Source organism: Brachyhypopomus gauderio, unplaced genomic scaffold (assembly GCF_052324685.1).
Source record: "Brachyhypopomus gauderio isolate BG-103 unplaced genomic scaffold, BGAUD_0.2 sc44, whole genome shotgun sequence".
Taxonomy (NCBI): domain Eukaryota; kingdom Metazoa; phylum Chordata; class Actinopteri; order Gymnotiformes; family Hypopomidae; genus Brachyhypopomus; species Brachyhypopomus gauderio.
Window position 1 is genome coordinate 39,780 of NW_027506870.1, and position 18,002 is coordinate 57,781.

At 46.0% G+C, this 18,002-nt stretch overlaps 23 non-coding genes across 23 annotated transcripts; all 23 read left to right on the forward strand.

The window, feature by feature from the left end:
- Nucleotides 1–188: 188 nt before the first annotated feature.
- LOC143486292 (U1 spliceosomal RNA) lies at nucleotides 189–352 on the forward strand. The gene has a single exon (XR_013123285.1). It is a non-coding gene; the product is annotated as a U1 spliceosomal RNA (small nuclear RNA).
- Nucleotides 353–975: 623 nt separating this feature from the next.
- LOC143486388 (U1 spliceosomal RNA) lies at nucleotides 976–1,139 on the forward strand. Its single transcript, XR_013123378.1, has one exon. It is a non-coding gene; the product is annotated as a U1 spliceosomal RNA (small nuclear RNA).
- A 623-nt stretch (nucleotides 1,140–1,762) lies between these two features.
- Nucleotides 1,763–1,926, forward strand: LOC143486439 (U1 spliceosomal RNA). The gene has a single exon (XR_013123428.1). It is a non-coding gene; the product is annotated as a U1 spliceosomal RNA (small nuclear RNA).
- A 620-nt stretch (nucleotides 1,927–2,546) lies between these two features.
- On the forward strand, nucleotides 2,547–2,710 carry LOC143486576 (U1 spliceosomal RNA). Its single transcript, XR_013123540.1, has one exon. It is a non-coding gene; the product is annotated as a U1 spliceosomal RNA (small nuclear RNA).
- Nucleotides 2,711–3,333: 623 nt separating this feature from the next.
- LOC143486588 (U1 spliceosomal RNA) lies at nucleotides 3,334–3,497 on the forward strand. Its single transcript, XR_013123549.1, has one exon. It is a non-coding gene; the product is annotated as a U1 spliceosomal RNA (small nuclear RNA).
- A 622-nt stretch (nucleotides 3,498–4,119) lies between these two features.
- On the forward strand, nucleotides 4,120–4,283 carry LOC143486274 (U1 spliceosomal RNA). Its single transcript, XR_013123268.1, has one exon. It is a non-coding gene; the product is annotated as a U1 spliceosomal RNA (small nuclear RNA).
- Nucleotides 4,284–4,906: 623 nt separating this feature from the next.
- On the forward strand, nucleotides 4,907–5,070 carry LOC143486367 (U1 spliceosomal RNA). The gene has a single exon (XR_013123358.1). It is a non-coding gene; the product is annotated as a U1 spliceosomal RNA (small nuclear RNA).
- Nucleotides 5,071–5,693: 623 nt separating this feature from the next.
- On the forward strand, nucleotides 5,694–5,857 carry LOC143486375 (U1 spliceosomal RNA). Its single transcript, XR_013123366.1, has one exon. It is a non-coding gene; the product is annotated as a U1 spliceosomal RNA (small nuclear RNA).
- A 623-nt stretch (nucleotides 5,858–6,480) lies between these two features.
- On the forward strand, nucleotides 6,481–6,644 carry LOC143486600 (U1 spliceosomal RNA). Its single transcript, XR_013123556.1, has one exon. It is a non-coding gene; the product is annotated as a U1 spliceosomal RNA (small nuclear RNA).
- A 623-nt stretch (nucleotides 6,645–7,267) lies between these two features.
- LOC143486376 (U1 spliceosomal RNA) lies at nucleotides 7,268–7,431 on the forward strand. Its single transcript, XR_013123367.1, has one exon. It is a non-coding gene; the product is annotated as a U1 spliceosomal RNA (small nuclear RNA).
- A 623-nt stretch (nucleotides 7,432–8,054) lies between these two features.
- On the forward strand, nucleotides 8,055–8,218 carry LOC143486611 (U1 spliceosomal RNA). The gene has a single exon (XR_013123559.1). It is a non-coding gene; the product is annotated as a U1 spliceosomal RNA (small nuclear RNA).
- Nucleotides 8,219–8,841: 623 nt separating this feature from the next.
- On the forward strand, nucleotides 8,842–9,005 carry LOC143486390 (U1 spliceosomal RNA). Its single transcript, XR_013123380.1, has one exon. It is a non-coding gene; the product is annotated as a U1 spliceosomal RNA (small nuclear RNA).
- Nucleotides 9,006–9,628: 623 nt separating this feature from the next.
- On the forward strand, nucleotides 9,629–9,792 carry LOC143486623 (U1 spliceosomal RNA). The gene has a single exon (XR_013123563.1). It is a non-coding gene; the product is annotated as a U1 spliceosomal RNA (small nuclear RNA).
- Nucleotides 9,793–10,415: 623 nt separating this feature from the next.
- Nucleotides 10,416–10,579, forward strand: LOC143486462 (U1 spliceosomal RNA). Its single transcript, XR_013123450.1, has one exon. It is a non-coding gene; the product is annotated as a U1 spliceosomal RNA (small nuclear RNA).
- A 622-nt stretch (nucleotides 10,580–11,201) lies between these two features.
- On the forward strand, nucleotides 11,202–11,365 carry LOC143486425 (U1 spliceosomal RNA). Its single transcript, XR_013123415.1, has one exon. It is a non-coding gene; the product is annotated as a U1 spliceosomal RNA (small nuclear RNA).
- Nucleotides 11,366–11,988: 623 nt separating this feature from the next.
- LOC143486463 (U1 spliceosomal RNA) lies at nucleotides 11,989–12,152 on the forward strand. The gene has a single exon (XR_013123451.1). It is a non-coding gene; the product is annotated as a U1 spliceosomal RNA (small nuclear RNA).
- Nucleotides 12,153–12,775: 623 nt separating this feature from the next.
- LOC143486464 (U1 spliceosomal RNA) lies at nucleotides 12,776–12,939 on the forward strand. The gene has a single exon (XR_013123452.1). It is a non-coding gene; the product is annotated as a U1 spliceosomal RNA (small nuclear RNA).
- A 622-nt stretch (nucleotides 12,940–13,561) lies between these two features.
- LOC143486427 (U1 spliceosomal RNA) lies at nucleotides 13,562–13,725 on the forward strand. The gene has a single exon (XR_013123416.1). It is a non-coding gene; the product is annotated as a U1 spliceosomal RNA (small nuclear RNA).
- Nucleotides 13,726–14,348: 623 nt separating this feature from the next.
- LOC143486635 (U1 spliceosomal RNA) lies at nucleotides 14,349–14,512 on the forward strand. Its single transcript, XR_013123569.1, has one exon. It is a non-coding gene; the product is annotated as a U1 spliceosomal RNA (small nuclear RNA).
- A 623-nt stretch (nucleotides 14,513–15,135) lies between these two features.
- LOC143486647 (U1 spliceosomal RNA) lies at nucleotides 15,136–15,299 on the forward strand. Its single transcript, XR_013123581.1, has one exon. It is a non-coding gene; the product is annotated as a U1 spliceosomal RNA (small nuclear RNA).
- A 623-nt stretch (nucleotides 15,300–15,922) lies between these two features.
- Nucleotides 15,923–16,086, forward strand: LOC143486659 (U1 spliceosomal RNA). Its single transcript, XR_013123592.1, has one exon. It is a non-coding gene; the product is annotated as a U1 spliceosomal RNA (small nuclear RNA).
- A 623-nt stretch (nucleotides 16,087–16,709) lies between these two features.
- Nucleotides 16,710–16,873, forward strand: LOC143486451 (U1 spliceosomal RNA). The gene has a single exon (XR_013123439.1). It is a non-coding gene; the product is annotated as a U1 spliceosomal RNA (small nuclear RNA).
- Nucleotides 16,874–17,496: 623 nt separating this feature from the next.
- Nucleotides 17,497–17,660, forward strand: LOC143486378 (U1 spliceosomal RNA). The gene has a single exon (XR_013123369.1). It is a non-coding gene; the product is annotated as a U1 spliceosomal RNA (small nuclear RNA).
- Nucleotides 17,661–18,002: the final 342 nt, after the last annotated feature.

Here is an 18,002-nt window from a genome sequence, read left to right on the forward strand (position 1 = left end):
AGTTTGACGTGCAAGACCAAAATGTTTTCCAATCATTTTCCCTTTCCTGTAATCAAGTGCCCGCCCATTGCCCTGCAACCCCGCCCCCTGTCTGTCAGGCTCTGACCCGCCCTCCCCTCTGCCCATGTTTTCCTTTTCCTGTGTTCTGACAAGGGGAAAGGGTTCTTGTACAGCTGCATTTCCAAGTCATACTTACCTGGCAGGGGTGAGACCATGATCAGGAAGGTGGTTCGCCCAAGGTGAGGCTCAGCCATTGCACTCAGGCTGTGCTGACCCTTGCGAATTCCCCAAATGTGGGAATCTCGACTGCATAATTTCTGGTAGTGGGGGACTGCGTTCGCGCTCTCCCCTGATACATTTTGTGGAATAAAAGAAGAAATAAAACAAGCAATTACAATTTGCTTCACAGTAGCTTGTCAGTGCTTGAGCTCCACCTGTTGGTATGGCATTATAGACAGTGTGGGTAGACAGGTTTAGTTGTATTTTGCCTGAAATGCAGTATATTTATGTACACACTTAAACGTTTCATTCTTTCCTATTTCCTACATTGATCAATGCATTTAAAAGACTGGGGCTTTCCATGATGTTCTATGTGAACAAGATCTAATCCATCACAGAATCAGTCATGGCTTTATTCATTCTATTCGATCTCTAAACCTAGCTAGGAGCATAAAAAGCCTTAAAACTGTTGACAAACGGCAGAAGGAGTCTTGCCAGCGACGGCAAAATCAATACGCACTGGGTGCTTCTAGAGCGGGCTACACGTAAGGACTCTTGTCCTTTGCTGAGTTTGACGTGCAAGACCAAAATGTTTTCCAATCATTTTCCCTTTCCTGTAATCAAGTGCCCGCCCATTGCCCTGCAACCCCGCCCCCTGTCTGTCAGGCCCTGACCCGCCCTCCCCTCTGCCCATGTTTTCCTTTTCCTGTGTTCTGACAAGGGGAAAGGGTTCTTGTACAGCTGCATTTCCAAGTCATACTTACCTGGCAGGGGTGAGACCATGATCAGGAAGGTGATTCGCCCAAGGTGAGGCTCAGCCATTGCACTCAGGCTGTGCTGACCCTTGCGAATTCCCCAAATGCGGGAATCTCGACTGCATAATTTCTGGTAGTGGGGGACTGCGTTCGCGCTCTCCCCTGATACATTTTGTGGAAAAAAAGAAGAAATAAAACAAGCAATTACAATTTGCTTCACAGTAGCTTGTCAGTGCTTGAGCTCCACCTGTTGGTATGGCATTATAGACAGTGGGGGTAGACAGCTTTAGTTGTATTTTGCCTGAAATGCAGTATATTTATGTACACACTTAAACGTTTCATTCTTTCCTATTTCCTACATTGATCAATGCATTTAAAAGACTGGGGCTTTCCATGATGTTCTACGTGAACAAGATCTAATCCATCACAGAATCAGTCATGGCTTTATTCATTCTATTCGATCTCTAAACCTAGCTAGGAGCATAAAAAGCCTTAAAACTGTTGACAAACGGCAGAAGGAGTCTTGCCAGCGACGGCAAAATCAATACGCACTGGGTGCTTCTAGAGCGGGCTACACGTAAGGACTCTTGTCCTTTGCTGAGTTTGACGTGCAAGACCAAAATGTTTTCCAATCATTTTCCCTTTCCTGTAATCAAGTGCCCGCCCATTGCCCTGCAACCCCGCCCCCTGTCTGTCAGGCCCTGACCCGCCCTCCCCTCTGCCCATGTTTTCCTTTTCCTGTGTTCTGACAAGGGGAAAGGGTTCTTGTACAGCTGCATTTCCAAGTCATACTTACCTGGCAGGGGTGAGACCATGATCAGGAAGGTGGTTCGCCCAAGGTGAGGCTCAGCCATTGCACTCAGGCTGTGCTGACCCTTGCGAATTCCCCAAATGCGGGAGTCTCGACAGCATAATTTCTGGTAGTGGGGGACTGCGTTCGCGCTCTCCCCTGATACATTTTGTGGAAAAAAAGAAGAAATAAAACAAGCAATTACAACTTGCTTCACAGTAGCTTGTCAGTGCTTGAGCTCCACCTGTTGGTATGGCATTATAGACAGTGGGGGTAGACAGCTTTAGTTGTATTTTGCCTGAAATGCAGTATATTTATGTACACACTTAAACGTTTCATTCTTTCCTATTTCCTACATTGATCAATGCATTTAAAAGACTGGGGCTTTCCATGATGTTCTATGTGAACAAGATCTAATCCATCACAGAATCAGTCATGGCTTTATTCATTCTATTCGATCTCTAAACCTAGCTAGGAGCATAAAAAGCCTTAAAACTGTTGACAAACGGCAGGAGTCTTGCCAGCGACGGCAAAATCAATACGCACTGGGTGCTTCTAGAGCGGGCTACACGTAAGGACTCTTGTCCTTTGCTGAGTTTGACGTGCAAGACCAAAATGTTTTCCAATCATTTTCCCTTTCCTGTAATCAAGTGCCCGCCCATTGCCCTGCAACCCCGCCCCCTGTCTGTCAGGCTCTGACCCGCCCTCCCCTCTGCCCATGTTTTCCTTTTCCTGTGTTCTGACAAGGGGAAAGGGTTCTTGTACAGCTGCATTTCCAAGTCATACTTACCTGGCAGGGGTGAGACCATGATCAGGAAGGTGGTTCGCCCAAGGTGAGGCTCAGCCATTGCACTCAGGCTGTGCTGACCCTTGCGAATTCCCCAAATGCGGGAATCTCGACTGCATAATTTCTGGTAGTGGGGGACTGCGTTCGCGCTCTCCCCTGATACATTTTGTGGAAAAAAAGAAGAAATAAAACAAGCAATTACAATTTGCTTCACAGTAGCTTGTCAGTGCTTGAGCTCCACCTGTTGGTATGGCATTATAGACAGTGTGGGTAGACAGGTTTAGTTGTATTTTGCCTGAAATGCAGTATATTTATGTACACACTTAAACGTTTCATTCTTTCCTATTTCCTACATTGATCAATGCATTTAAAAGACTGGGGCTTTCCATGATGTTCTATGTGAACAAGATCTAATCCATCACAGAATCAGTCATGGCTTTATTCATTCTATTCGATCTCTAAACCTAGCTAGGAGCATAAAAAGCCTTAAAACTGTTGACAAACGGCAGAAGGAGTCTTGCCAGCGACGGCAAAATCAATACGCACTGGGTGCTTCTCGAGCGGGCTACACGTAAGGACTCTTGTCCTTTGCTGAGTTTGACGTGCAAGACCAAAATGTTTTCCAATCATTTTCCCTTTCCTGTAATCAAGTGCCCGCCCATTGCCCTGCAACCCCGCCCCCTGTCTGTCAGGCTCTGACCCGCCCTCCCCTCTGCCCATGTTTTCCTTTTCCTGTGTTCTGACAAGGGGAAAGGGTTCTTGTACAGCTGCATTTCCAAGTCATACTTACCTGGCAGGGGTGAGACCATGATCAGGAAGGTGGTTCGCCCAAGGTGAGGCTCAGCCATTGCACTCAGGCTGTGCTGACCCTTGCGAATTCCCCAAATGCGGGAATCTCGACTGCATAATTTCTGGTAGTGGGGGACTGCGTTCGCGCTCTCCCCTGATACATTCTGTGGAAAAAAAGAAGAAATAAAACAAGCAATTACAATTTGCTTCACAGTAGCTTGTCAGTGCTTGAGCTCCACCTGTTGGTATGGCATTATAGACAGTGTGGGTAGACAGGTTTAGTTGTATTTTGCCTGAAATGCAGTATATTTATGTACACACTTAAACGTTTCATTCTTTCCTATTTCCTACATTGATCAATGCATTTAAAAGACTGGGGCTTTCCATGATGTTCTATGTGAACAAGATCTAATCCATCACAGAATCAGTCATGGCTTTATTCATTCTATTCGATCTCTAAACCTAGCTAGGAGCATAAAAGCCTTAAAACTGTTGACAAACGGCAGAAGGAGTCTTGCCAGCGACGGCAAAATCAATACGCACTGGGTGCTTCTAGAGCGGGCTACACGTAAGGACTCTTGTCCTTTGCTGAGTTTGACGTGCAAGACCAAAATGTTTTCCAATCATTTTCCCTTTCCTGTAATCAAGTGCCCGCCCATTGCCCTGCAACCCCGCCCCCTGTCTGTCAGGCTCTGACCCGCCCTCCCCTCTGCCCATGTTTTCCTTTTCCTGTGTTCTGACAAGGGGAAAGGGTTCTTGTACAGCTGCATTTCCAAGTCATACTTACCTGGCAGGGGTGAGACCATGATCAGGAAGGTGGTTCGCCCAAGGTGAGGCTCAGCCATTGCACTCAGGCTGTGCTGACCCTTGCGAATTCCCCAAATGCGGGAATCTCGACTGCATAATTTCTGGTAGTAGGGGACTGCGTTCGCGCTCTCCCCTGATACATTCTGTGGAAAAAAAGAAGAAATAAAACAAGCAATTACAATTTGCTTCACAGTAGCTTGTCAGTGCTTGAGCTCCACCTGTTGGTATGGCATTATAGACAGTGTGGGTAGACAGGTTTAGTTGTATTTTGCCTGAAATGCAGTATATTTATGTACACACTTAAACGTTTCATTCTTTCCTATTTCCTACATTGATCAATGCATTTAAAAGACTGGGGCTTTCCATGATGTTCTATGTGAACAAGATCTAATCCATCACAGAATCAGTCATGGCTTTATTCATTCTATTCGATCTCTAAACCTAGCTAGGAGCATAAAAAGCCTTAAAACTGTTGACAAACGGCAGAAGGAGTCTTGCCAGCGACGGCAAAATCAATACGCACTGGGTGCTTCTAGAGCGGGCTACACGTAAGGACTCTTGTCCTTTGCTGAGTTTGACATGCAAGACCAAAATGTGTTCCAATCATTTTCCCTTTCCTGTAATCAAGTGCCCGCCCATTGCCCTGCAACCCCGCCCCCTGTCTGTCAGGCTCTGACCCGCCCTCCCCTCTGCCCATGTTTTCCTTTTCCTGTGTTCTGACAAGGGGAAAGGGTTCTTGTACAGCTGCATTTCCAAGTCATACTTACCTGGCAGGGGTGAGACCATGATCAGGAAGGTGGTTCACCCAAGGTGAGGCTCAGCCATTGCACTCAGGCTGTGCTGACCCTTGCGAATTCCCCAAATGCGGGAATCTTGACTGCATAATTTCTGGTAGTGGGGGACTGCGTTCGCGCTCTCCCCTGATACATTTTGTGGAAAAAAAGAAGAAATAAAACAAGCAATTACATTTTGCTTCACAGTAGCTTGTCAGTGCTTGAGCTCCACCTGTTGGTATGGCATTATAGACAGTGTGGGTAGACAGGTTTAGTTGTATTTTGCCTGAAATGCAGTATATTTATGTACACACTTAAACGTTTCATTCTTTCCTATTTCCTACATTGATCAATGCATTTAAAAGACTGGGGCTTTCCATGATGTTCTATGTGAACAAGATCTAATCCATCACAGAATCAGTCATGGCTTTATTCATTCTATTCGATCTCTAAACCTAGCTAGGAGCATAAAAAGCCTTAAAACTGTTGACAAACGGCAGAAGGAGTCTTGCCAGCGACGGCAAAATCAATACGCACTGGGTGCTTCTAGAGCGGGCTACACGTAAGGACTCTTGTCCTTTGCTGAGTTTGACGTGCAAGACCAAAATGTTTTCCAATCATTTTCCCTTTCCTGTAATCAAGTGCCCGCCCATTGCCCTGCAACCCCGCCCCCTGTCTGTCAGACTCTGACCCGCCCTCCCCTCTGCCCATGTTTTCCTTTTCCTGTGTTCTGACAAGGGGAAAGGGTTCTTGTACAGCTGCATTTCCAAGTCATACTTACCTGGCAGGGGTGAGACCATGATCAGGAAGGTGGTTCGTCCAAGGTGAGGCTCAGCCATTGCACTCAGGCTGTGCTGACCCTTGCGAATTCCCCAAATGCGGGAATCTCGACTGCATAATTTCTGGTAGTGGGGGACTGCGTTCGCGCTCTCCCCTGATACATTTTGTGGAAAAAAAGAAGAAATAAAACAAGCAATTACAATTTGCTTCACAGTAGCTTGTCAGTGCTTGAGCTCCACCTGTTGGTATGGCATTATAGACAGTGTGGGTAGACAGGTTTAGTTGTATTTTGCCTGAAATGCAGTATATTTATGTACACACTTAAACGTTTCATTCTTTCCTATTTCCTACATTGATCAATGCATTTAAAAGACTGGGGCTTTCCATGATGTTCTATGTGAACAAGATCTAATCCATCACAGAATCAGTCATGGCTTTATTCATTCTATTCGATCTCTAAACCTAGCTAGGAGCATAAAAAGCCTTAAAACTGTTGACAAACGGCAGAAGGAGTCTTGCCAGCGACGGCAAAATCAATACGCACTGGGTGCTTCTAGAGCGGGCTACACGTAAGGACTCTTGTCCTTTGCTGAGTTTGACGTGCAAGACCAAAATGTTTTCCAATCATTTTCCCTTTCCTGTAATCAAGTGCCCGCCCATTGCCCTGCAACCCCGCCCCCTGTCTGTCAGGCTCTGACCCGCCCTCCCCTCTGCCCATGTTTTCCTTTTCCTGTGTTCTGACAAGGGGAAAGGGTTCTTGTACAGCTGCATTTCCAAGTCATACTTACCTGGCAGGGGTGAGACCATGATCAGGAAGGTGGTTCGCCCAAGGTGAGGCTCAGCCATTGCACTCAGGCTGTGCTGACCCTTGCGAATTCCCCAAATGCGGGAATCTCGACTGCATAATTTCTGGTAGTGGGGGACTGCGTTCGCGCTCTCCCCTGATACATTCTGTGGAAAAAAAGAAGAAATAAAACAAGCAATTACAATTTGCTTCACAGTAGCTTGTCAGTGCTTGAGCTCCACCTGTTGGTATGGCATTATAGACAGTGTGGGTAGACAGGTTTAGTTGTATTTTGCCTGAAATGCAGTATATTTATGTACACACTTAAACGTTTCATTCTTTCCTATTTCCTACATTGATCAATGCATTTAAAAGACTGGGGCTTTCCATGATGTTCTATGTGAACAAGATCTAATCCATCACAGAATCAGTCATGGCTTTATTCATTCTATTCGATCTCTAAACCTAGCTAGGAGCATAAAAAGCCTTAAAACTGTTGACAAACGGCAGAAGGAGTCTTGCCAGCGACGGCAAAATCAATACGCACTGGGTGCTTCTAGAGCGGGCTACACGTAAGGACTCTTGTCCTTTGCTGAGTTTGACGTGCAAGACCAAAATGTTTTCCAATCATTTTCCCTTTCCTGTAATCAAGTGCCCGCCCATTGCCCTGCAACCCCGCCCCCTGTCTGTCAGGCTCTGACCCGCCCTCCCCTCTGCCCATGTTTTCCTTTTCCTGTGTTCTGACAAGGGGAAAGGGTTCTTGTACAGCTGCATTTCCAAGTCATACTTACCTGGCAGGGGTGAGACCATGATCAGGAAGGTGGTTCGTCCAAGGTGAGGCTCAGCCATTGCACTCAGGCTGTGCTGACCCTTGCGAATTCCCCAAATGCGGGAATCTCGACTGCATAATTTCTGGTAGTGGGGGACTGCGTTCGCGCTCTCCCCTGATACATTTTGTGGAAAAAAAGAAGAAATAAAACAAGCAATTACAATTTGCTTCACAGTAGCTTGTCAGTGCTTGAGCTCCACCTGTTGGTATGGCATTATAGACAGTGTGGGTAGACAGGTTTAGTTGTATTTTGCCTGAAATGCAGTATATTTATGTACACACTTAAACGTTTCATTCTTTCCTATTTCCTACATTGATCAATGCATTTAAAAGACTGGGGCTTTCCATGATGTTCTATGTGAACAAGATCTAATCCATCACAGAATCAGTCATGGCTTTATTCATTCTATTCGATCTCTAAACCTAGCTAGGAGCATAAAAAGCCTTAAAACTGTTGACAAACGGCAGAAGGAGTCTTGCCAGCGACGGCAAAATCAATACGCACTGGGTGCTTCTAGAGCGGGCTACACGTAAGGACTCTTGTCCTTTGCTGAGTTTGACGTGCAAGACCAAAATGTTTTCCAATCATTTTCCCTTTCCTGTAATCAAGTGCCCGCCCATTGCCCTGCAACCCCGCCCCCTGTCTGTCAGGCTCTGACCCGCCCTCCCCTCTGCCCATGTTTTCCTTTTCCTGTGTTCTGACAAGGGGAAAGGGTTCTTGTACAGCTGCATTTCCAAGTCATACTTACCTGGCAGGGGTGAGACCATGATCAGGAAGGTGGTTCGCCCAAGGTGAGGCTCAGCCATTGCACTCAGGCTGTGCTGACCCTTGCGAATTCCCCAAATGCGGGAATCTCGACTGCATAATTTCTGGTAGTGGGGGACTGCGTTCGCGCTCTCCCCTGATACATTCTGTGGAAAAAAAGAAGAAATAAAACAAGCAATTACAATTTGCTTCACAGTAGCTTGTCAGTGCTTGAGCTCCACCTGTTGGTATGGCATTATAGACAGTGTGGGTAGACAGGTTTAGTTGTATTTTGCCTGAAATGCAGTATATTTATGTACACACTTAAACGTTTCATTCTTTCCTATTTCCTACATTGATCAATGCATTTAAAAGACTGGGGCTTTCCATGATGTTCTATGTGAACAAGATCTAATCCATCACAGAATCAGTCATGGCTTTATTCATTCTATTCGATCTCTAAACCTAGCTAGGAGCATAAAAAGCCTTAAAACTGTTGACAAACGGCAGAAGGAGTCTTGCCAGCGACGGCAAAATCAATACGCACTGGGTGCTTCTAGAGCGGGCTACACGTAAGGACTCTTGTCCTTTGCTGAGTTTGACGTGCAAGACCAAAATGTTTTCCAATCATTTTCCCTTTCCTGTAATCAAGTGCCCGCCCATTGCCCTGCAACCCCGCCCCCTGTCTGTCAGGCTCTGACCCGCCCTCCCCTCTGCCCATGTTTTCCTTTTCCTGTGTTCTGACAAGGGGAAAGGGTTCTTGTACAGCTGCATTTCCAAGTCATACTTACCTGGCAGGGGTGAGACCATGATCAGGAAGGTGATTCGCCCAAGGTGAGGCTCAGCCATTGCACTCAGGCTGTGCTGACCCTTGCGAATTCCCCAAATGCGGGAATCTCGACTGCATAATTTCTGGTAGTGGGGGACTGCGTTCGCGCTCTCCCCTGATACATTTTGTGGAAAAAAAGAAGAAATAAAACAAGCAATTACAATTTGCTTCACAGTAGCTTGTCAGTGCTTGAGCTCCACCTGTTGGTATGGCATTATAGACAGTGGGGGTAGACAGCTTTAGTTGTATTTTGCCTGAAATGCAGTATATTTATGTACACACTTAAACGTTTCATTCTTTCCTATTTCCTACATTGATCAATGCATTTAAAAGACTGGGGCTTTCCATGATGTTCTACGTGAACAAGATCTAATCCATCACAGAATCAGTCATGGCTTTATTCATTCTATTCGATCTCTAAACCTAGCTAGGAGCATAAAAAGCCTTAAAACTGTTGACAAACGGCAGAAGGAGTCTTGCCAGCGACGGCAAAATCAATACGCACTGGGTGCTTCTAGAGCGGGCTACACGTAAGGACTCTTGTCCTTTGCTGAGTTTGACGTGCAAGACCAAAATGTTTTCCAATCATTTTCCCTTTCCTGTAATCAAGTGCCCGCCCATTGCCCTGCAACCCCGCCCCCTGTCTGTCAGGCTCTGACCCGCCCTCCCCTCTGCCCATGTTTTCCTTTTCCTGTGTTCTGACAAGGGGAAAGGGTTCTTGTACAGCTGCATTTCCAAGTCATACTTACCTGGCAGGGGTGAGACCATGATCAGGAAGGTGGTTCGCCCAAGGTGAGGCTCAGCCATTGCACTCAGGCTGTGCTGACCCTTGCGAATTCCCCAAATGCGGGAATCTCGACTGCATAATTTCTGGTAGTGGGGGACTGCGTTCGCGCTCTCCCCTGATACATTTTGTGGAAAAAAAGAAGAAATAAAACAAGCAATTACAACTTGCTTCACAGTAGCTTGTCAGTGCTTGAGCTCCACCTGTTGGTATGGCATTATAGACAGTGGGGGTAGACAGCTTTAGTTGTATTTTGCCTGAAATGCAGTATATTTATGTACACACTTAAACATTTCATTCTTTCCTATTTCCTACATTGATCAATGCATTTAAAAGACTGGGGCTTTCCATGATGTTCTATGTGAACAAGATCTAATCCATCACAGAATCAGTCATGGCTTTATTCATTCTATTCGATCTCTAAACCTAGCTAGGAGCATAAAAAGCCTTAAAACTGTTGACAAACGGCAGAAGGAGTCTTGCCAGCGACGGCAAAATCAATACGCACTGGGTGCTTCTAGAGCGGGCTACACGTAAGGACTCTTGTCCTTTGCTGAGTTTGACGTGCAAGACCAAAATGTTTTCCAATCATTTTCCCTTTCCTGTAATCAAGTGCCCGCCCATTGCCCTGCAACCCCGCCCCCTGTCTGTCAGGCTCTGACCCGCCCTCCCCTCTGCCCATGTTTTCCTTTTCCTGTGTTCTGACAAGGGGAAAGGGTTCTTGTACAGCTGCATTTCCAAGCCATACTTACCTGGCAGGGGTGAGACCATGATCAGGAAGGTCGTTCGCCCAAGGTGAGGCTCAGCCATTGCACTCAGGCTGTGCTGACCCTTGCGAATTCCCCAAATGCGGGAATCTCGACTGCATAATTTCTGGTAGTGGGGGACTGCGTTCGCGCTCTCCCCTGATACATTTTGTGGAAAAAAAGAAGAAATAAAACAAGCAATTACAATTTGCTTCACAGTAGCTTGTCAGTGCTTGAGCTCCACCTGTTGGTATGGCATTATAGACAGTGTGGGTAGACAGGTTTAGTTGTATTTTGCCTGAAATGCAGTATATTTATGTACACACTTAAACGTTTCATTCTTTCCTATTTCCTACATTGATCAATGCATTTAAAAGACTGGGGCTTTCCATGATGTTCTATGTGAACAAGATCTAATCCATCACAGAATCAGTCATGGCTTTATTCATTCTATTCGATCTCTAAACCTAGCTAGGAGCATAAAAGCCTTAAAACTGTTGACAAACGGCAGAAGGAGTCTTGCCAGCGACGGCAAAATCAATACGCACTGGGTGCTTCTAGAGCGGGCTACACGTAAGGACTCTTGTCCTTTGCTGAGTTTGACGTGCAAGACCAAAATGTTTTCCAATCATTTTCCCTTTCCTGTAATCAAGTGCCCGCCCATTGCCCTGCAACCCCGCCCCCTGTCTGTCAGGCTCTGACCCGCCCTCCCCTCTGCCCATGTTTTCCTTTTCCTGTGTTCTGACAAGGGGAAAGGGTTCTTGTACAGCTGCATTTCCAAGTCATACTTACCTGGCAGGGGTGAGACCATGATCAGGAAGGTGGTTCGCCCAAGGTGAGGCTCAGCCATTGCACTCAGGCTGTGCTGACCCTTGCGAATTCCCCAAATGCGGGAATCCCGACTGCATAATTTCTGGTAGTGGGGGACTGCGTTCGCGCTCTCCCCTGATACATTTTGTGGAAAAAAAGAAGAAATAAAACAAGCAATTACAATTTGCTTCACAGTAGCTTGTCAGTGCTTGAGCTCCACCTGTTGGTATGGCATTATAGACAGTGGGGGTAGACAAGTTTAGTTGTATTTTGCCTGAAATGCAGTATATTTATGTACACACTTAAACGTTTCATTCTTTCCTATTTCCTACATTGATCAATGCATTTAAAAGACTGGGGCTTTCCATGATGTTCTATGTGAACAAGATCTAATCCATCACAGAATCAGTCATGGCTTTATTCATTCTATTCGATCTCTAAACCTAGCTAGGAGCATAAAAAGCCTTAAAACTGTTGACAAACGGCAGAAGGAGTCTTGCCAGCGACGGCAAAATCAATACGCACTGGGTGCTTCTAGAGCGGGCTACACGTAAGGACTCTTGTCCTTTGCTGAGTTTGACGTGCAAGACCAAAATGTTTTCCAATCATTTTCCCTTTCCTGTAATCAAGTGCCCGCCCATTGCCCTGCAACCCCGCCCCCTGTCTGTCAGGCTCTGACCCGCCCTCCCCTCTGCCCATGTTTTCCTTTTCCTGTGTTCTGACAAGGGGAAAGGGTTCTTGTACAGCTGCATTTCCAAGCCATACTTACCTGGCAGGGGTGAGACCATGATCAGGAAGGTCGTTCGCCCAAGGTGAGGCTCAGCCATTGCACTCAGGCTGTGCTGACCCTTGCGAATTCCCCAAATGCGGGAATCTCGACTGCATAATTTCTGGTAGTGGGGGACTGCGTTCGCGCTCTCCCCTGATACATTCTGTGGAAAAAAAGAAGAAATAAAACAAGCAATTACAATTTGCTTCACAGTAGCTTGTCAGTGCTTGAGCTCCACCTGTTGGTATGGCATTATAGACAGTGTGGGTAGACAGGTTTAGTTGTATTTTGCCTGAAATGCAGTATATTTATGTACACACTTAAACGTTTCATTCTTTCCTATTTCCTACATTGATCAATGCATTTAAAAGACTGGGGCTTTCCATGATGTTCTATGTGAACAAGATCTAATCCATCACAGAATCAGTCATGGCTTTATTCATTCTATTCGATCTCTAAACCTAGCTAGGAGCATAAAAAGCCTTAAAACTGTTGACAAACGGCAGAAGGAGTCTTGCCAGCGACGGCAAAATCAATACGCACTGGGTGCTTCTAGAGCGGGCTACACGTAAGGACTCTTGTCCTTTGCTGAGTTTGACGTGCAAGACCAAAATGTTTTCCAATCATTTTCCCTTTCCTGTAATCAAGTGCCCGCCCATTGCCCTGCAACCCCGCCCCCTGTCTGTCAGGCTCTGACCCGCCCTCCCCTCTGCCCATGTTTTCCTTTTCCTGTGTTCTGACAAGGGGAAAGGGTTCTTGTACAGCTGCATTTCCAAGCCATACTTACCTGGCAGGGGTGAGACCATGATCAGGAAGGTCGTTCGCCCAAGGTGAGGCTCAGCCATTGCACTCAGGCTGTGCTGACCCTTGCGAATTCCCCAAATGCGGGAATCTCGACTGCATAATTTCTGGTAGTGGGGGACTGCGTTCGCGCTCTCCCCTGATACATTTTGTGGAAAAAAAGAAGAAATAAAACAAGCAATTACAATTTGCTTCACAGTAGCTTGTCAGTGCTTGAGCTCCACCTGTTGGTATGGCATTATAGACAGTGTGGGTAGACAGGTTTAGTTGTATTTTGCCTGAAATGCAGTATATTTATGTACACACTTAAACGTTTCATTCTTTCCTATTTCCTACATTGATCAATGCATTTAAAAGACTGGGGCTTTCCATGATGTTCTATGTGAACAAGATCTAATCCATCACAGAATCAGTCATGGCTTTATTCATTCTATTCGATCTCTAAACCTAGCTAGGAGCATAAAAGCCTTAAAACTGTTGACAAACGGCAGAAGGAGTCTTGCCAGCGACGGCAAAATCAATACGCACTGGGTGCTTCTAGAGCGGGCTACACGTAAGGACTCTTGTCCTTTGCTGAGTTTGACGTGCAAGACCAAAATGTTTTCCAATCATTTTCCCTTTCCTGTAATCAAGTGCCCGCCCATTGCCCTGCAACCCCGCCCCCTGTCTGTCAGGCTCTGACCCGCCCTCCCCTCTGCCCATGTTTTCCTTTTCCTGTGTTCTGACAAGGGGAAAGGGTTCTTGTACAGCTGCATTTCCAAGTCATACTTACCTGGCAGGGGTGAGACCATGATCAGGAAGGTGGTTCGCCCAAGGTGAGGCTCAGCCATTGCACTCAGGCTGTGCTGACCCTTGCGAATTCCCCAAATGCGGGAATCCCGACTGCATAATTTCTGGTAGTGGGGGACTGCGTTCGCGCTCTCCCCTGATACATTTTGTGGAAAAAAAGAAGAAATAAAACAAGCAATTACAATTTGCTTCACAGTAGCTTGTCAGTGCTTGAGCTCCACCTGTTGGTATGGCATTATAGACAGTGGGGGTAGACAAGTTTAGTTGTATTTTGCCTGAAATGCAGTATATTTATGTACACACTTAAACGTTTCATTCTTTCCTATTTCCTACATTGATCAATGCATTTAAAAGACTGGGGCTTTCCATGATGTTCTATGTGAACAAGATCTAATCCATCACAGAATCAGTCATGGCTTTATTCATTCTATTCGATCTCTAAACCTAGCTAGGAGCATAAAAAGCCTTAAAACTGTTGACAAACGGCAGAAGGAGTCTTGCCAGCGACGGCAAAATCAATACGCACTGGGTGCTTCTAGAGCGGGCTACACGTAAGGACTCTTGTCCTTTGCTGAGTTTGACGTGCAAGACCAAAATGTTTTCCAATCATTTTCCCTTTCCTGTAATCAAGTGCCCGCCCATTGCCCTGCAACCCCGCCCCCTGTCTGTCAGGCTCTGACCCGCCCTCCCCTCTGCCCATGTTTTCCTTTTCCTGTGTTCTGACAAGGGGAAAGGGTTCTTGTACAGCTGCATTTCCAAGTCATACTTACCTGGCAGGGGTGAGACCATGATCAGGAAGGTGGTTCGCCCAAGGTGAGGCTCAGCCATTGCACTCAGGCTGTGCTGACCCTTGCGAATTCCCCAAATGCGGGAATCTCGACTGCATAATTTCTGGTAGTGGGGGACTGCGTTCGCGCTCTCCCCTGATACATTCTGTGGAAAAAAAGAAGAAATAAAACAAGCAATTACAATTTGCTTCACAGTAGCTTGTCAGTGCTTGAGCTCCACCTGTTGGTATGGCATTATAGACAGTGTGGGTAGACAGGTTTAGTTGTATTTTGCCTGAAATGCAGTATATTTATGTACACACTTAAACGTTTCATTCTTTCCTATTTCCTACATTGATCAATGCATTTAAAAGACTGGGGCTTTCCATGATGTTCTATGTGAACAAGATCTAATCCATCACAGAATCAGTCATGGCTTTATTCATTCTATTCGATCTCTAAACCTAGCTAGGAGCATAAAAAGCCTTAAAACTGTTGACAAACGGCAGAAGGAGTCTTGCCAGCGACGGCAAAATCAATACGCACTGGGTGCTTCTAGAGCGGGCTACACGTAAGGACTCTTGTCCTTTGCTGAGTTTGACGTGCAAGACCAAAATGTTTTCCAATCATTTTCCCTTTCCTGTAATCAAGTGCCCGCCCATTGCCCTGCAACCCCGCCCCCTGTCTGTCAGGCTCTGACCCGCCCTCCCCTCTGCCCATGTTTTCCTTTTCCTGTGTTCTGACAAGGGGAAAGGGTTCTTGTACAGCTGCATTTCCAAGTCATACTTACCTGGCAGGGGTGAGACCATGATCAGGAAGGTGGTTCGCCCAAGGTGAGGCTCAGCCATTGCACTCAGGCTGTGCTGACCCTTGCGAATTCCCCAAATGCGGGAATCTCGACTGCATAATTTCTGGTAGTGGGGGACTGCGTTCGCGCTCTCCCCTGATACATTCTGTGGACAAAAAGAAGAAATAAAACAAGCAATTACAATTTGCTTCACAGTAGCTTGTCAGTGCTTGAGCTCCACCTGTTGGTATGGCATTATAGACAGTGTGGGTAGACAGGTTTAGTTGTATTTTGCCTGAAATGCAGTATATTTATGTACACACTTAAACGTTTCATTCTTTCCTATTTCCTACATTGATCAATGCATTTAAAAGACTGGGGCTTTCCATGATGTTCTATGTGAACAAGATCTAATCCATCACAGAATCAGTCATGGCTTTATTCATTCTATTCGATCTCTAAACCTAGCTAGGAGCATAAAAAGCCTTAAAACTGTTGACAAACGGCAGAAGGAGTCTTGCCAGCGACGGCAAAATCAATACGCACTGGGTGCTTCTAGAGCGGGCTACACGTAAGGACTCTTGTCCTTTGCTGAGTTTGACATGCAAGACCAAAATGTGTTCCAATCATTTTCCCTTTCCTGTAATCAAGTGCCCGCCCATTGCCTTGCAACCCCGCCCCCTGTCTGTCAGGCTCTGACCCGCCCTCCCCTCTGCCCATGTTTTCCTTTTCCTGTGTTCTGACAAGGGGAAAGGGTTCTTGTACAGCTGCATTTCCAAGTCATACTTACCTGGCAGGGGTGAGACCATGATCAGGAAGGTGGTTCGCCCAAGGTGAGGCTCAGCCATTGCACTCAGGCTGTGCTGACCCTTGCGAATTCCCCAAATGCGGGAATCTCGACTGCATAATTTCTGGTAGTGGGGGACTGCGTTCGCGCTCTCCCCTGATACATTTTGTGGAATAAAAGAAGAAATAAAACAAGCAATTACAATTTGCTTCACAGTAGCTTGTCAGTGCTTGAGCTCCACCTGTTGGTATGGCATTATAGACAGTGTGGGTAGACAGGTTTAGTTGTATTTTGCCTGAAATGCAGTATATTTATGTACACACTTAAACGTTTCATTCTTTCCTATTTCCTACATTGATCAATGCATTTAAAAGACTGGGGCTTTCCATGATGTTCTATGTGAACAAGATCTAATCCATCACAGAATCAGTCATGGCTTTATTCATTCTATTCGATCTCTAAACCTAGCTAGGAGCATAAAAAGCCTTAAAACTGTTGACAAACGGCAGAAGGAGTCTTGCCAGCGACGGCAAAATCAATACGCACTGGGTGCTTCTAGAGCGGGCTACACGTAAGGACTCTTGTCCTTTGCTGAGTTTGACGTGCAAGACCAAAATGTTTTCCAATCATTTTCCCTTTCCTGTAATCAAGTGCCCGCCCATTGCCCTGCAACCCCGCCCCCTGTCTGTCAGGCCCTGACCCGCCCTCCCCTCTGCCCATGTTTTCCTTTTCCTGTGTTCTGACAAGGGGAAAGGGTTCTTGTACAGCTGCATTTCCAAGTCATACTTACCTGGCAGGGGTGAGACCATGATCAGGAAGGTGGTTCGCCCAAGGTGAGGCTCAGCCATTGCACTCAGGCTGTGCTGACCCTTGCGAATTCCCCAAATGCGGGAATCTCGACTGCATAATTTCTGGTAGTGGGGGACTGCGTTCATGCTCTCCCCTGATACATTTTGTGGAAAAAAAGAAGAAATAAAACAAGCAATTACAACTTGCTTCACAGTAGCTTGTCAGTGCTTGAGCTCCACCTGTTGGTATGGCATTATAGACAGTGTGGGTAGACAGGTTTAGTTGTATTTTGCCTGAAATGCAGTATATTTATGTACACACTTAAACGTTTCATTCTTTCCTATTTCCTACATTGATCAATGCATTTAAAAGACTGGGGCTTTCCATGATGTTCTATGTGAACAAGATCTAATCCATCACAGAATCAGTCATGGCTTTATTCATTCTATTCGATCTCTAAACCTAGCTAGGAGCATAAAAAGCCTTAAAACTGTTGACAAACGGCAGAAGGAGTCTTGCCAGCGACGGCAAAATCAATACGCACTGGGTGCTTCTAGAGCGGGCTACACGTAAGGACTCTTGTCCTTTGCTGAGTTTGACGTGCAAGACCAAAATGTTTTCCAATCATTTTCCCTTTCCTGTAATCAAGTGCCCGCCCATTGCCCTGCAACCCCGCCCCCTGTCTGTCAGGCTCTGACCCGCCCTCCCCTCTGCCCATGTTTTCCTTTTCCTGTGTTCTGACAAGGGGAAAGGGTTCTTGTACAGCTGCATTTCCAAGTCATACTTACCTGGCAGGGGTGAGACCATGATCAGGAAGGTGGTTCGTCCAAGGTGAGGCTCAGCCATTGCACTCAGGCTGTGCTGACCCTTGCGAATTCCCCAAATGCGGGAATCTCGACTGCATAATTTCTGGTAGTGGGGGACTGCGTTCGCGCTCTCCCCTGATACATTTTGTGGAAAAAAGAAGAAATAAAACAAGCAATTACAATTTGCTTCACAGTAGCTTGTCAGTGCTTGAGCTCCACCTGTTGGTATGGCATTATAGACAGTGTGGGTAGACAGGTTTAGTTGTATTTTGCCTGAAATGCAGTATATTTATGTACACACTTAAACGTTTCATTCTTTCCTATTTCCTACATTGATCAATGCATTTAAAAGACTGGGGCTTTCCATGATGTTCTATGTGAACAAGATCTAATCCATCACAGAATCAGTCATGGCTTTATTCATTCTATTCGATCTCTAAACCTAGCTAGGAGCATAAAAAGCCTTAAAACTGTTGACAA